This window comes from Herpailurus yagouaroundi, unplaced genomic scaffold (assembly GCF_014898765.1).
Source record: "Herpailurus yagouaroundi ecotype Mexico unplaced genomic scaffold, PumYag 141, whole genome shotgun sequence".
Lineage (NCBI taxonomy): Eukaryota > Metazoa > Chordata > Mammalia > Carnivora > Felidae > Herpailurus > Herpailurus yagouaroundi.
The window spans coordinates 8,436,974-8,452,491 of NW_024412396.1; positions in this window are offsets into that span (position 1 = coordinate 8,436,974).

Here is a 15,518-nt window from a genome sequence, read left to right on the forward strand (position 1 = left end):
GCAATACCAGCTGCACTGTGGTTACAGAAGATACAAGACTGAGAAAAGACCAAAATGCAGGAATGTTCATCTCCATCTGTGGGAATGGAAGTTTTTATCGGTTTCAAGGGAGAGATGATACTTATGGCAAGTCTTGAAAATACACAGATAAACACAATGGTCCTTCTTGTCTGCCAAGGATGAACATTCTTTTTTGTCCTCCTATTTCCAGACTGAGTTGCTCCTCTACTTTTTGCATCATTATTACAGAGTCTAAACCATCAGATACATTTATGCCCATACCTCATTCTCAGTTTGTCTTGGTTGTTCTGCTTTTCTCTGAGAATTTTACATCTCCCATCTCTCTCTTTGGCCATTCCATGAAAGGCTTGGTCCCCAACTCAAACTCCCAATTTTCTGGTCTTCAGTTGCTTGATGTCTATAGTTGGAATAACTGTAAGAGAACATTGTATGGGGCCTCTGTAAATGCAGAAGTTAGGCCCAGCTTTGTTGAGATGTAGTTGTGTTATATTGAGAAAACCTCACGTGGCCTCAGTTCTTGTATCTGTAAAACAAGAGGTATGCATTAATTTAGTTATACACACACCACACACACACACACACACACACACACACACAGAGAGTAAAGAATTACCATAAACCTAGAATAGGAACCTGAAAAGGTTTATTAAGCAATTGTGGTGGGGGCACTTGGCCGGCTCAGTCAGAAGAGCATGTGACTTTTGATCATGAGTTTGTCATGGGCATGTGTCATGAGTTTGAGCCCCACATTTCATGTAGAGATAACTTACTTACTTACATACATACATCCATACATACATAAGGAAAAAAATGAAGAAACTGGGGTGAAGAGGAATTTTAGAAGCAAAAAGACCTGAATTCCAAGCCTGGTTGTGCAAGTTTCTATCTTTATATAACTTCTTGGATCTTCAGCTCCTCCTCTGTAAAATGACGCTACAGCCATATTGCAGGTTTTTGGTGAATATGTGAGGTAGAGCACAGACCAGCTCAGCAGACTATGTGGCATGGAGAGGACAGATAACCAAGAGCATCTATTGATATTACGCTTCTAAATTAAATTCAATAAAGAAAATTTAAGTAAATTCTTTTTCTTTAAAGTTTATTTATTTTGAGACAGAGAAAGAGAGAAAGCAGGGGAGGGGTAAAGAGAGAGAGGGAGAGAAAGAATCCCAAGCAGGCTCTGTGCTGATAGCACAGAGCCCAACATGGGGCTCCATCTCACGAACTGTGAGATCATGACCTGAGCCAAAAGCAAGAGTCAGACGCTTAACCAACAGAGCCACCCAGGCGCTCTTAAATAAATTCTGAAGTGCGTATTCATAAGACTACCAGTGGTGTATTTTATAAGCTCTAAGAATGTCATTCAGGACTTAATTACCTTTTATTAAAAAAATAAACTGCAACAGCCATTTAACAATTGTCTTTGCTATCCAGTGGCAGGAACATATGGTCTTGACCTTCTCTACATTTCTGTAGTCATGCTTAATCTACAACAAACATTCACCTTAGCATTAAAAATTAGAAAAGGTGATTTAACAAAATCAGTCTTACTTCCCCTAAGTACGTTTGGATATTAATTCATAGGAGTTTTGATTTAGGGTTTCCCAATAGCCACATATTTCTGTAGCATTGTAAAAGGTGATTCTATTTTCTGTAATTTTCTAAAATAAAGCATTTGTTTTGTATCATTTATAATAGCTATCTGATTTCAAGTGAGACCAGAGAAAAAAATAAACTTGTGTGCACTGTAATTTGTTTTGAACAGGAACACAGGAGTTATTGAATGCTGCAATTTGACTTACTGCATGTACAAACATCCTTAGGAAACAATAAAAAAATCACACACACCACTTTGTCAAGCAAAACTGAGGTAGCAACGTGAGTAGCCAGGGAAATATGTTCCAAGTTTAAGGGCTCCCTCTGTCACTACCTAACTTTTCTGGCAAGTTCTACAAGCAGAGGTTTTTACCCTCTGAATCAGGACACATGTTTCATGGTCTTTGGTAAAAGTTGTGGAACAAGTATTCTGTTGCCAACAATTATAGAAATTAATGTGCATTTCAAAAAAATTAGAGCAGCTTTAAATTTATCCCTACAATGTCCCTATTGCTCCCAATTTGCATGCATTTCTTGACATGAAGAGAAATGGATGGAGTCTCCAAAGGAGAAGGAAGCAGCATTTATTGAAAATCTGTGTGCTCATTTCAAATTACATGAAAATGCTTATGCAGAGAAGTTGGAAAGAATATTGAAATTTTGAAAAGATAATGGGATTGTGCTTAATGTGTATTTTTCTTTATGTGCTTCTGTACTTCTCATTTTCCAACAATAATAATCATCGCTTGTAGTAGACCTTGTTTTTTAGCATATATCCGTGTGCCAATCTGCACTTCCCAGGTCCCGGGGAACCTCTATAAGACTATGAGACTGCCTCTCAGCAATCAAACATTAAGGGAAGTGATGTGTTACTTCCTGTCTAGACAGTAAAAATTGGGTGTACTTTCTACTGTGGGCTCTCTCCCATTTGTGCTGCTAGAAAGCCAGGATCTCTGGGTCTTTGCTTAGAAAAGAGCCACCAGCTTTTTATCAGACTGTAATATGAGCAAGCAATAGCCTTTTTTATGTTAAGCCACTGAGATTTGGAGACTTGCTTGTTGTCACGGCATAGTCTATGCTACCCTGACTAATACCACTGTGTATTTTTAGTAGTTTCCTATTCAGTGTTCACGAGTTCACTTGAGGCAAGTATAATTATTTGAGGAATATGAGGAACCTGAGAACTAGAGACAAGTAATAACTTGCCTAAATAGGAAATGGTTGAACTGGGATTTAAATCCAGCTTTCATTTGAACTAATTTTTGTTAACCTAAAACTACTCCTATATTATATCAAATATAACATGACTTGCATGTTAACAGAGCTATTGTTTCTGCGTCGAATCTCCCTGATACGTGAACAAATGTGATTGCTTTTATCCCTTTTTATCATTCTTTTTCAACGAATCCCTGCTATGCCCATCCTCATTGCGTAAGTAAAGCCTCTTGTTCTTTGAGGAAAAATGCAACCTTCCCAATTCAGAGTTAAAGTTTAATAAGGTACTATAATTTGTTTACATATATAGCAGCAAACAATCTATCTCCTCCTCATTTCTGTTAGAGTTATGAGGAGGTAATTGGGAACAAATAGGGGGCAGAAGCTTTGTGTCCTGGCTACTTGATGGTTCTGGAGGGACTCGGTCCTTTTTTGGATGCATAAGTCAAAATTATCCTTGAGAGCCCATCATGTAAAATAAGAACTATGGACATAACATTAAGAGAATCTGTATGTTGGGGCGTGCCTGAGTGGCTCAATTGGTTGAGCATTTGACTCTTGATTTCTGCTCAGCTCATGATCCCATGGTTATGTGATGGAGCCTGGCATCAGGCTCCACGCTTAGTATGAAGCCTGATTAAGATTCTCTCTCTCTTGGGGCAGCTGGGTTGCTCAGTTAAGCGTCTGACTCTTGACTTCAGGTCAGGTCATGATCTCACAGTTTGTGAGTTCAAGCCCTGCACTGGGCTCCTCACTGTCAGTACAAAGCCTACTTGGGATTCTCTCCCTTTCCCTTTCTCTCTGCCCCTCCTGTACTATCTCCCTCTCTCTCAGAACAAATAAACTTAAAAAAATTCTCTCTCCCTCTGCCCCCTCACTCACCTTCTCTGTCTCTCTAAAAAAGAGAGAGAGAATGAGAGAAAATCTGTAATTTGGGTTGGTTTTCTAGCAATAGAGATTGAATGATATTTCTCCTTGTGTTTTTTCTCAATCAAGCCTTTGTATTTTCACATGGCTCTTTTACTACTGATGTAATTTGGGAAAGTCCCCTCAGTTGAACAACATGAGTATATAAGCAGTCTATCAATTGTATCACCAAAGCTTAAATGAGTCAAAAATGTGTTGTTGTTTTTTAAAGGAAAGAAAAAATTAAGGAAATTTAGCCCAGGTGTTCTTTGCTAAATTTTAATAGCATCCCCTATATTTTGAGAAATAAAATGTACCTTGAGAATAGTAACTGCTATGAAACTGTTCAAAATCCAGTTTATTGCCTCAAGATACAGGGAACCAGTGACTTGGAATGGCAAAAAAACCTCCATTTATGCCCAAGAAAGAGCCCTAAAACAGAGATGATGTTCCCTGAGTAGCTTCCAAGACAAATGTTTGACTATTTTGTAGATTTACAAACATAGAAACATCAAATCTCATATGAAAAGGAATCAGAAAATGAAACAAAAGTATAACGAAATATACAGTAATTATTCTGTTGCAAGTAACTCAAACCTCTCAAAAATGCACCTGTACCGCATTAGTTACCTGGCCCTGGTTCCTGAACCTCTAGAGACATTCGTTTCTTCAACACTTTTGTTTCTGATAGATTGAACAAGAAAATATAGCAACTACATCTTAGCCCAAGCGCCCATGGGTGCTTCTGTTTGAGTTTTCCAGAGAGTGGCCATATATATATATATATATATATATATATATATATATACACACACACTCCATTTACATGATGTCATGAGTTTCGTTTTCTGTTAAAACCTTAGTGAAATGCAAGAAATATGCTAATATTCAGACTGTCAAGAGTAATAACCCTTTTCTTATTTTTATTAACACTTATTCTGTGTCAAAATAGTTACTGTAGCAACATGTGGGGGGAAAAAATTTAAGAAAGGCCCAGAAAATGTTATCAAGCAAATACATCAGCCTGCATAAATTCATCAGATAGGTCTTCATCTTGGGCATGGTAATCTTTTTGTCAAGATCATTCAAGTTTGTTCTAATATATTTTTGCTGGTATTGTTATTAATTAAATATATAAGAACATCTAGCCGTTTTAACAGAAAATCAAACCACCGTACAGATGGAGTCATGCAAATAACTACAATGACCACAAGGTGGCAAAGTATACAAATCTACATCATTTAGATGGGCTCTTCCAGAAGAAAAAATGTCTTTCAGCATGGGGGATGGGGTAGGGGTAGGGCTTCTCTTATGATTGTCTGCTGGCTAGAGAATAGCAAAATTATACTAATTTCTCAAGATTTGGTAATTACTCCAAATTCCTGGTTCTTGAGATGAGTGTTATGTATCACGTCACTATTCTAATTTATCATGAATTTTTTTTCTTTTTAGAGCAAAACTCAATTTCTTAAATCCTAAATGTATATTTAAAAGGCAAAATTATTGGGCCCCTCTCTTACAACATTTTAAATCCATTTAATATGTATAAAACGAGTCAGTCGGAAAGTGGGTGTTATTGCTACACAGATTGAGAACCATGATGTGAGTATATGATTAGTGCTAGTTATCACAAAATTACAGTTATTTATATTTCAAAAAATTTTGGTTTAGAGAAGCTAGATTATAAGACTTCTTAATATTGTTGTTCCCAAAATTCTGTGCTCTGGTTTCTCTTTTCCCTGGATGTAATGTGCTTTGAGTGATCAACCAGTTTTCAGTGACCTATAAAATAATGACTCTCAAACCTACATTTGAAGTCCTGGCTTCCTGAGTCCTAGACCAGAAAATCTAAAATAGCCATCTGGATCTGCCATACACAGTTTATATTTAATATATTTAAATCTGATCTCATTATCTTCCTTCCAAAATGCCTACTCTTTTCATCTGACTTATGGTGATCCAGTGGGCTGTGACATCCAAGTCAGAAACCTAGGACAGCTTAGTATTTTTTTTCTAATTTCTCTGTACCCTTCACAATCTAGATCCTACCTGCTTCATGGTCTCAGCCTCTGTGGCTCTTCCATGGACTTCCCCCAAACCCACCATGCTGTCTCACCCTGTGTGCCCTTGCTCATGCTGGTTTTTGTTATCAACCTAGTACTCCAGGGGTTGCAAATTGATAAAAGCTTTTAGGAAGCTGTCTGTATTATGTACTAAGTACCTTAGAAAATGTACATTCTTGTATTTGTCAATTCCACTTTTTAAAAGGAAATTAACAAGGCACCTGGGTGGCTCAGGTGGTTAAGCAACCGACCTCTACTAAAGTCATGATCTCACATTTCCTGAGTTCAAGCCCTGCATGGGGCTCTGCACTGTCAGCATGGAGCCTGCCTGGGAATCTCTCTCTTTCTCTTTCTCTCTCTCTCTCTCTTCTCTCTCTGTCCCTTGCTAGTGTGTGCTCTCGCTCTCTCTCTCTCTCTTTCAAAAAAGAAATAAACTTAAAAAAAAGAAATTAACAAAAAGTTGGTCCGACATTTGTATAAATATTATTTATAATAGCAAAAAAAAAAAAGAAAACTTAATGGAGAAATAGTAAAATAAACTATAGTAAAAATCTAAGAAAGTTGTATAGCTATGTCAACAGCATTTTCAAATAATGTTATTGTTTAGAAATGTTGCTTTTTTTTAATGTTTATTTATTTTTGAGACAGAGAGAGACAGAGCATGAACAGGGGAGGGTCAGAGAGAGGGAGACACAGAATCTGAAGCAGGCTCCAGGCTCTGAGCTGTCAGCACAGAGCCCGATGTGGGGTTCGAACTCACAGACCGTGAGATCATGACCTAAGCCGAAGTTGGATGCTTAACCGACTGAACCACCCAGGCGCCCCAGAAAAATGTTTCTTGTATAGTATTAGGGAAAATACTAAGTTATGGAGAGTCCAGAGGACTCTAAAGCCAAACTATCTGCTTCCTATCTTGGCTCTGTCACTTTCTTGCTACAAGTTATTTATTCTCTCTGCTCCTCAGCTTTCTCATCTATAAAATGAGGATGATAACAATAGCTCCGTTTTGAGGATTATATGAGTTAATGCATCTAAAGTGCTGACAGTGGCTGACACACAGTAAGTGCTCAATGAAAGCCTACTAATGTCATTGTTCAGGACTGGGGTTCTGAGGCTATGAAACCACTGACATCTTATGTTGACAATTGTTTTAATTCATACTCCTTGACTAATTCTCTATGCTAATGTACTCTCAGAAAAATGATGAGGTAAATTTTTTTAATTAATTTATTTATTTTGAGAGAGAAAGAGGGGGCGAAGGGGCAGAGCGAGAGGATAGAGAGAGATAATCTCAAACAGGCTCCACACTGTCAACACAGAAACTAACGAGGGGATCAAACCCACCAACCACAAGATCATGACCTGAGCTGAAATCAAGAGTCAGATGCTTAACTGACTGAGTCACTCAGGTGCCCTGATGAGGCAAATTATTAAACCAAGTTAAAAATATTCACTTTTGGTCTAAGTAGGGTCCTCCCTAGAGAAATTGTTTATCATTCAAGAGAGCAAATTTGTTACATTTCAGTAACTGAACTGTTAAAGCACAATAATCTCCTTAGAGAAAGGTCTTGAAAAGATTAGCCTCAAACTCAATGTTCTAGACAAAAGCAAGGTTTAATATTCCAGCTTTTGTTCTTGAAATAGAAACTATGATACACTTTCCCAAATGAATATTAATGAACATAATTAAAAGCACATTAGGATAGTCTACTGATTTACTCTGAGGGTAGCTGAAAATTCTTTAGATCAAAACCTAACTTAGACAAGTGGGTATGAAGGCCCTCATATTTCTTGTGTTAATTATCTTCTGATATACAAAAATAGATAATTTTAGTTTGCTTAGCCAACTGGTTAGAAATTACTGATAATACAATATACCTGTGATATTGTAGGTTAAGATTTAAGACTTTAATATCCTCTTACCTCCTATTAAGCTCATCAAAATGGGACTTCTTCCAGAATATGGAGTAATATTAACCCATAGGAATATGTGTTAAAATAAGCAAGTCTCCAAGTCAGTTCAGGTAAGTTTTAATCCTTCACCTATGGAATTCCTCATTCAACTTAAAAAATTTGTGAGTTATATTTTATAAATTCAAATTAACTTAATTTTTAATCATACAAAACGGCTCAGCTAAAATTGATTTTACCTGTGCTGAAAGTATCTGCTAACCATGTCTGCAATCATACATAATAATATAAAGAATACTCTTAAAGGGAAGAAAGAAGTTGCTTTCAAATTTGCAGAGCACATTCTCATTTCACTGATAATTTATTTAACAGATTGTTAGCTTTGCTAAAATTATTATATAGAGTAAAATATATTATTTTCAGGTATTTTTTTTACCATTTCATGCTTCCCCTAATTCTACCCAAGTGAAATTTTTCTAGAAAAGTGTTTGGGTTTTTCTTCCCCTCAACTCAGTTCATTATCCAATTTCTGAGTTGCAATAGGTTAAGTTGTGGTCTGAAAAAAAATATGTCTATTTGTAAATAAGACTGTAATAAACATAGGGGGTGCATAAATCTTTTTGAATTAGTATTTTCATTTTCTTTGGGTAAATACCTAGTCGTGGAATTACTGGATCATATGGTAATTCTATTTTTTAATTTTTAAGGAATGGCCATACTGTTTTCCACAGCTGCACCAAATTGCATTCCGACCAATCATTTATAATTGTGAAAATATCAAAGTAACCCAAGTGTCCATCCATAGAAGAATGGATAAGGAAGATGTGGTATATACCTACCATGGGATATTACTCAGCCATAAAATAATTAGATCTTGACATCTGCAAAAACATGGATGGAGCTAGAGGGTATAAGGCTAAGTGAAATAAGTCAGTCAGAGAAAAGCAAACCCCATATGATTTCACTAATGTGTGGAATTTCAGAAACAAAACAAACAAATGAACAAAAAAGGAAAATGAGACAAGCAAACAAACAAACAAAAAAAAAACCATATTCTTAAATACAGAGAACAAATTAGCGATTGCCAGGGGGAGGTAGGTGGGAGGAAGGGTAAAATATACAAAGGGGATTAAAAGTACACTTTTTGTGATGAGCATTGAGTACTGTATAGAATTATTGAATCATTATAGTCTACACCTGAAACTTATATAACACTTAATGACAATTATACTTTAATTTTTTAAGTTCTATTTCAAAATATGTGTCTATATCCTAACTTCTCAAATTGATGAATGCGGCCTTTTTGGAAAAATGGTCTTTGCAGATATAATTAAATTAAAGGTCTCAAGGTGACACCATCCTGGATTAGGGTAGGCACTAAATTCAATGACACATTTCCTTAACAGAAACACACAGAAGATCCACACATAGTAGAAGTTCATGTGAAAAGTGAGGCAGAGATTGAAATTATGCAGCCACAAGCCAAGGAATGCCTGCCACCAGCTCTGCCACCAGAGCTGGGAGAAGAAAGGTATTCCCCTCCAGAACTTCAGAGGGAGCACAGCCTTACCAACATCTTGATTTTGGATGCCTGGTCTCCCACACTATGATAGAATACATTTCTGTTGTTTTAAGCCCACAAGTTTTTTGTTAATTCAGCCCTAGGAAACTAATACTTGAACAATCTCTAAAAATTCATTAAATAGAAGAATTAGTTTCATTAAATATATGAAAGTTTGTTCATTATTTTTCCTTAGAGGTCTTTTAGTATCAGACTTTCTTTCTTTGGAAAGAATATTAAATTTTCAATATAATATTACCTGAATCAATTAAACAAGTAAATTCAAGTCTTTATTTCTTGTTTAGATTTGCTGCTTATAGCTTATTAGAAGATTAAATGTGGATGAAACTTTTTTTTAAGTAGGAGCCATGCCCAAGTGGTTTGAACTCAAAACCCTGAGATCAAGAGTCACATGCTCTACTGACTGGGCCAGCCAGGCATTCCTGAATATGGAAGAAACGATATTTGATATGAGTTTTCTAAGAGTAATTTTCCACACAGTTTAACTCTCCTTGCTTCAATGACGATTTCATTTCTGGCAATCATTTTGGGAAAAATCAAATTATACTTTGGGGGCCACTTTAACTTTTAGTCTCACAATTGATTGCCCTACCTGAGTCTAGCTGTTAGGGTAGTGGAACAATTAATTCTTCCTTGATAGGTCACTTGAGCTTGGAAGATAAAAGCGTCCATCAAAAGATTCCTGGTCCCATGTCTGATCCCAATCCACTCTCTTCTCCACCACATCATAGGACAGGGATGTCATGAGACAGGGGAGGGTAAGAGAGAGAGAGAGCAAGTGAGCTGAGCTCTTATGCCTAAGAAAAGTAACAGAAAGGGCGCCTGTCTGGCTCAATTGATGAAGCATTTGACTCTTGATTTTGGTTTTGGCTCAGGTCATGATCTCAACAGTTTGTGAGGTTAAGCCCCATGTCCGGCTCTGCACTTATCTGGTGGAGATTGCTTGGGATTCTCTCTCTCTCCCTTTCCCATTGCCCCTCCCCTGCTTAGGAGTGCATGTGTGAGCTCTCTCTCTCCACTCTCAAAATAAATAAACTTTTTTTTAAAAAAAAAAAAGGTGGGGGCGCCTGGGTGGCGCAGTCGGTTAAGCGTCCGACTTCAGCCAGGTCACGATCTCGCGGTCCGTGGGTTCGAGCCCCGCGTCGGGCTCTGGGCTGATGGCTCAGAGCCTGGAGACTGTTTCCGATTCTGTGTCTCCCTCTCTCTCTGCCCCTCCCCCGTTCATGCTCTGTCTCTCTCTGTCCCAAAAATAAATAAACGTTGAAAAAAAAAATTTAAAAAAAAAAAGGTGATTGGGGAATTGAGATATGGACAGCTAGACTGAAAGAGTAATAATAAGCAGGTCATAGAAGCAAGTTTGACCAATGAGAAATGCCCAAGATTGAACAGACTAAAGAAATTTCAAAGAGGTCAGGAATGTCTAACATTTCATTTCATTCTATCTGCTATGATGTAACCCCATACCATTATCCCTAAACAAATAATAACAGCCAGCATTTATTAGATGTTTACTGTATATTAGGCAGTTTACTTTCATATGTTCACTTTATGCTCTTAATACCTCTGTAAAGTAGGAACAATTATGAACCCAATCTTCAGGAAACATTTACTAAGTACAGATGCCTCGTGGGAGCGATAATTTGGGGGGAAATTAGAGGCTATGTTTCACATGTGGGCAAATACAGACTAGAAAAAAACACAGGGAGATTAAAATTATTTTTTTAGCAGGAGAAAAAATTATTTTTTTTCACACTGGGAGAAATATCAGACTGCCCCAAGAATTTCCAGGAAATCCTGGACAAAACACTAGGTTTCCAACCTCACAAAGTACATTTATTAATTTCTACAGGATAGAGTGGCTCAACTAGATGGTAAGACTTAAATATATTTAGGCAACTGATATCAAAAGGCTATAAGCCAACACTGATGAACCAGTTCATAGAACATGATACATGTAAATAATGACTTAGCTTTCTTTTCTGTAGTTTTTGACTAATTCTTAGTATTTTTGTTAGAACAAACTGAGACATTTTCCAATTCTGTAAATACTTTTGTTTTCACAATACTGAGATTTGGATCGATTAGAAAAAAAGGCAAAACAGAAAAGAAAAAGTCTTGAAAAAGTCTTGAACAAATTTAGATAGGTTTTTCTGATTAAATGTAAAACTTTATCACAAGGAACACAATTTCCAACCTGTAGACAGTTCTTTTCTCTAAGAACACATTTAGTGCTTGTTGTAATACATTCTTACATTATGATCTAATCTAGATACTTAAAAAAACCTCCAGAGAAGTTGGTAGGTTGTTGTGTTTAACCAGACAACGATGTTTACGTAGCATGTGGGTGAAAAAAATATTAATCAGTAGAGTGTTGGTTGAGCCGATTAAAAGAGTTAAGAGCCATTTGTCACTGAGTCCAGTGAAAAGGAAAATAGCCAATCTGTGCTGGGATGTATTTGCTTCCACTCCCTTCTCTTTTGTCTTCACTGCCTTTTATCTTGCAAGGGCCAGGACACTGCTCTTCAAGGACCTCCAGTCCCCTGAGAAAGCCCACTAGGCCAGGACCTTACCTGGCTTCAGAGATCTTCCCCTGCTGCAGCAGCTTTTGGGCACTTCATTACAGAACTGTGGGTGCTCACTCCCCAAGCCTAAAAATCAAAGGAAAAGAAATAAGTATAAACACCAGCTTCCAGACAGATTCAACATCAGTTCTGGGGATCTTTCTCCAGGACTTTGTCTCTTACAAACAAACACAACCTTACTTAAAATCCCAGGTATACTTTTTAGAAACGCTAAGAATTTCTGAAGAAAGAAAATCATGTCAGGGACCCTGTGCTCTAATTTTGCCCATTGTTCCTTCTAAAATTAGAAGGCAGTGCAGCACTTCTCAAACTGGTTGTGGTAAATAATCAGGTTTTTTTGTTTGTTTGTTTTAATTTCTAATCCAAGGCATAATTATACTTTTGGAAAATATAGTAGACATGAATTAGTTTAGGGGCACCTGGGTGGCTCAGTCTGTTAAGGGTATGATTCTTAATCTTGGCTCAGGTCATGATCTCAAGGTTCATGGGTTCGAGCCCTGCATTGGGCTACACACTGACAGTGCAGAGCCTGTTTGGGATTTTCTCTGTCTTTTTCTCTGCTCTTCCTGTGCGTGTGCTCTCTCTCTCAAAATAAAGTAATATATTTTTTAAAAAATAAATGAATTACTATACAAATAAAAACAAGGACAAAAAATATAAGTCCACTTTTAGTTATTATATTCAACAACACTGAGACTATAAAATTGCCATAAAAATGCCTAAACACTTACAATTTCTGTACTCATCTTGTGGTGGCCCAAGACCAGCCCTAATCCACAGATTTCGCTTTTTATAGGACTACATTAGTGCCTTGGCTGAGTTTTAATTTTACAGATAAGTGAAAACTATTGATTGTTTTAATTAAAAACTTTTTTTTTTAACAGCAGGGATTGATTCTTACAGAAACCTCCTATCCTCCACATGCCCTTCTACTTAACATTAGGGCTTAAAACTATGAGGGGAAAAAAGAGAAGTGTGTGAATAAATCCAGCTGATACACACATATTTTTGAAGGATCAATAGGACTTGAAAATTGTTTTGATTCCCAAAATATTTTCTCAAATCTTCTGAGAAGTGGTCATATCACCTATTTGCCAACTAATCTTTTCTTCCTACTAAACTTGGGGTAAAATAAGCTATGTTTGTAATGTTAGCAGTTCCCCCACAAACACACGATACGCTAAAATATAACAAAACGAGAAAGCAGAAATAGGGAATTAAGCACCTGTGTTTGATTAAAACTTGGTCTCTGGAGCCAGACCATGTAGATTCAAATCCTGACCCCAACAATTATTAGCTGTGTGGCCTTGGGTGAGTTACTTAATTTCTTTGTACATCTGTCCCATATGTGTAAAGTTAAAAAAATATAAAATGCCTGTCATATAACCTTTATAGAGTTATGGCAGAGTTAAATGAAATGCTTAAGGTTTGCACCTTGCTACTTAAATCTTACATACTATTATTGTTTGGACATTTGTTTTAGGCTTTACACTAAAGCATACTTTCAAGATTGGTTTGATAACTAGGTTTCAAGAAATCAAAACCTTGGTTTCTGGTTCCAATCAAAATGGAGTAAACGCATTCTACCCTGTTTCTTCCCTTGAAAGAAACTAACCCCCCTGGAAATAACATAGAGCAGCTATCAGAGGACTCTGAAAAGTAAATGGTAGCAGGCAGATTGGGAAAGGAAACCAGAACATGAAGTACCACCAAATCAGCAAAGAGTTTCCCGTTTTTTTTTCTTTTCTGGTATCTCTTGGTAATGAACTCAAAGGCAGCCTGAAACTTCGGACTGTGCATTAAATGTGAATGGAAATAGCTCCAAGAGCAAAATGTTCCTTGCTTTTTTCTATTGTCTTTCACCCCAGGTAACCCTAAAACAGCAGTGATAGCAATGGCAATGACAGCCTGGCAGGCACTTAACACTCAAATGAAGCAGGCTTCTCAGACCAGAAGAACTCTGGTCCCAAGAGTGTAAGGAAGCACCCCATTGTCTTTTGCTCCATATACCCTCTTGCTGCTTGGCCTTGGAGACAGACATAGCCATGGTAATTATGGTACAGAGCGGGGAAAGCCAAAGCCCTGACTTCCTAGCCAGAGAACCATTTAAAAAAGGGCTCCTGCCGTAGCAATCTCTTACTCGACACATCCCCAAAGGCAAGGGAATTAAAAGCAAAAGTGAATTACTGGGACCTTATGAAGATAAAAAGCTTCTGCACAGCAAAGGAAACAACCAACAAAACTAAAAGGCAACCAACGGAATGGGAAAAGATATTTGCAAATGACATATCGGACAAAGGGCTAGTATCCAAAATCTATAAAGAGCTCACCAAACTCCACACCCGAAAAGCAAATAACCCAGTGAAGAAATGGGCAGAAAACATGAATAGACACTTCTCTAAAGAAGACATCCGGATGGCCAACAGGCACATGAAAAGATGTTCAGCGTCGCTCCTTATCAGGGAAATACAAATCAAAACCACACTCAGATATCACCTCACGCCAGTCAGAGTGGCCAAAATGAACAAATCAGGAGACTATAGATGCTGGAGAGGATGTGGAGAAACAGGAACCCTCTTGCACTGTTGGTGGGAATGCAAATTGGTGCAGCCACTCTGGAAAGCAGTGTGGAGGTTCCTCAGAAAATTAAAAATAGACCTACCCTATGACCCAGCAATAGCACTGCTAGGAATTTATCCAAGGGACACAGGAATACTGATGCATAGGGGCACTTGTACCCCAATGTTCATAGCAGCACTCTCAACAATAGTCAAATTATGGAAAGAGCCTAAATGTCCATCAACTGATGAATGGATAAAGAAATTGTGGTTTATATACACTATGGAATACTACGTGGCAATGAGAAAAAATGAAATATGGCCTTTTGTAGCAACGTGGATGGAACTGGAGAGTGTGATGCTAAGTGAAATAAGCCATACAGAGAAAGACAGATACCATATGGTTTCACTCTTATGTGGATCCTGAGAAACTTAACAGGAACCCATGGGGGAGGGGAAGGAAAAAAAAAAAAAAAAGAGGTTAGAGTGGGAGAGAGCCAAAGCATAAGAGACTGTTGAGAACTGAGAGCAAACTGAGGGTTGATGGGGGGTGGGAGGGAGGAGAGGGTGGGTGATGGGTATTGAGGAGGGCACCTTTTGGGATGAGCACTGGGTGTTGTATGGAAACCAATTTGACAATAAATTTCATATATAAATTAAAAAAAAAAACAAAACAAAACAAAACAGCATACCTGTATCCCATGGGGAAAAAAAAAAAATAAATGTACTGATTTAATTAAAAACAAAAACAAAAACAAAAACAAAAACAAAACAAAACAAAAAAAAAAGGGCTCCTGTGAGACAGAAGGTGTCAGGAAGATCACATAGAGGAGGGAGCTCAGGAAAATAATTGCAAAAAGCTGTATATGAACTCTTGGGCTCATTCACAATTTATGCACACTTAAATCTATCTCGAGTCAGTTTATTGATGGCTTTGGGAACTAAATTGTGAAGTAGCCCAGTTCCCAGATCCTAGACTGTCATTGGGTGTTGCACACAAAAGACAGGTCCAAATAGCACAGCACAAGTTTTAAAAAGTTTACTAATTTTGGACTACAGCCCACAGAAGGCAAGTAGGAATCTA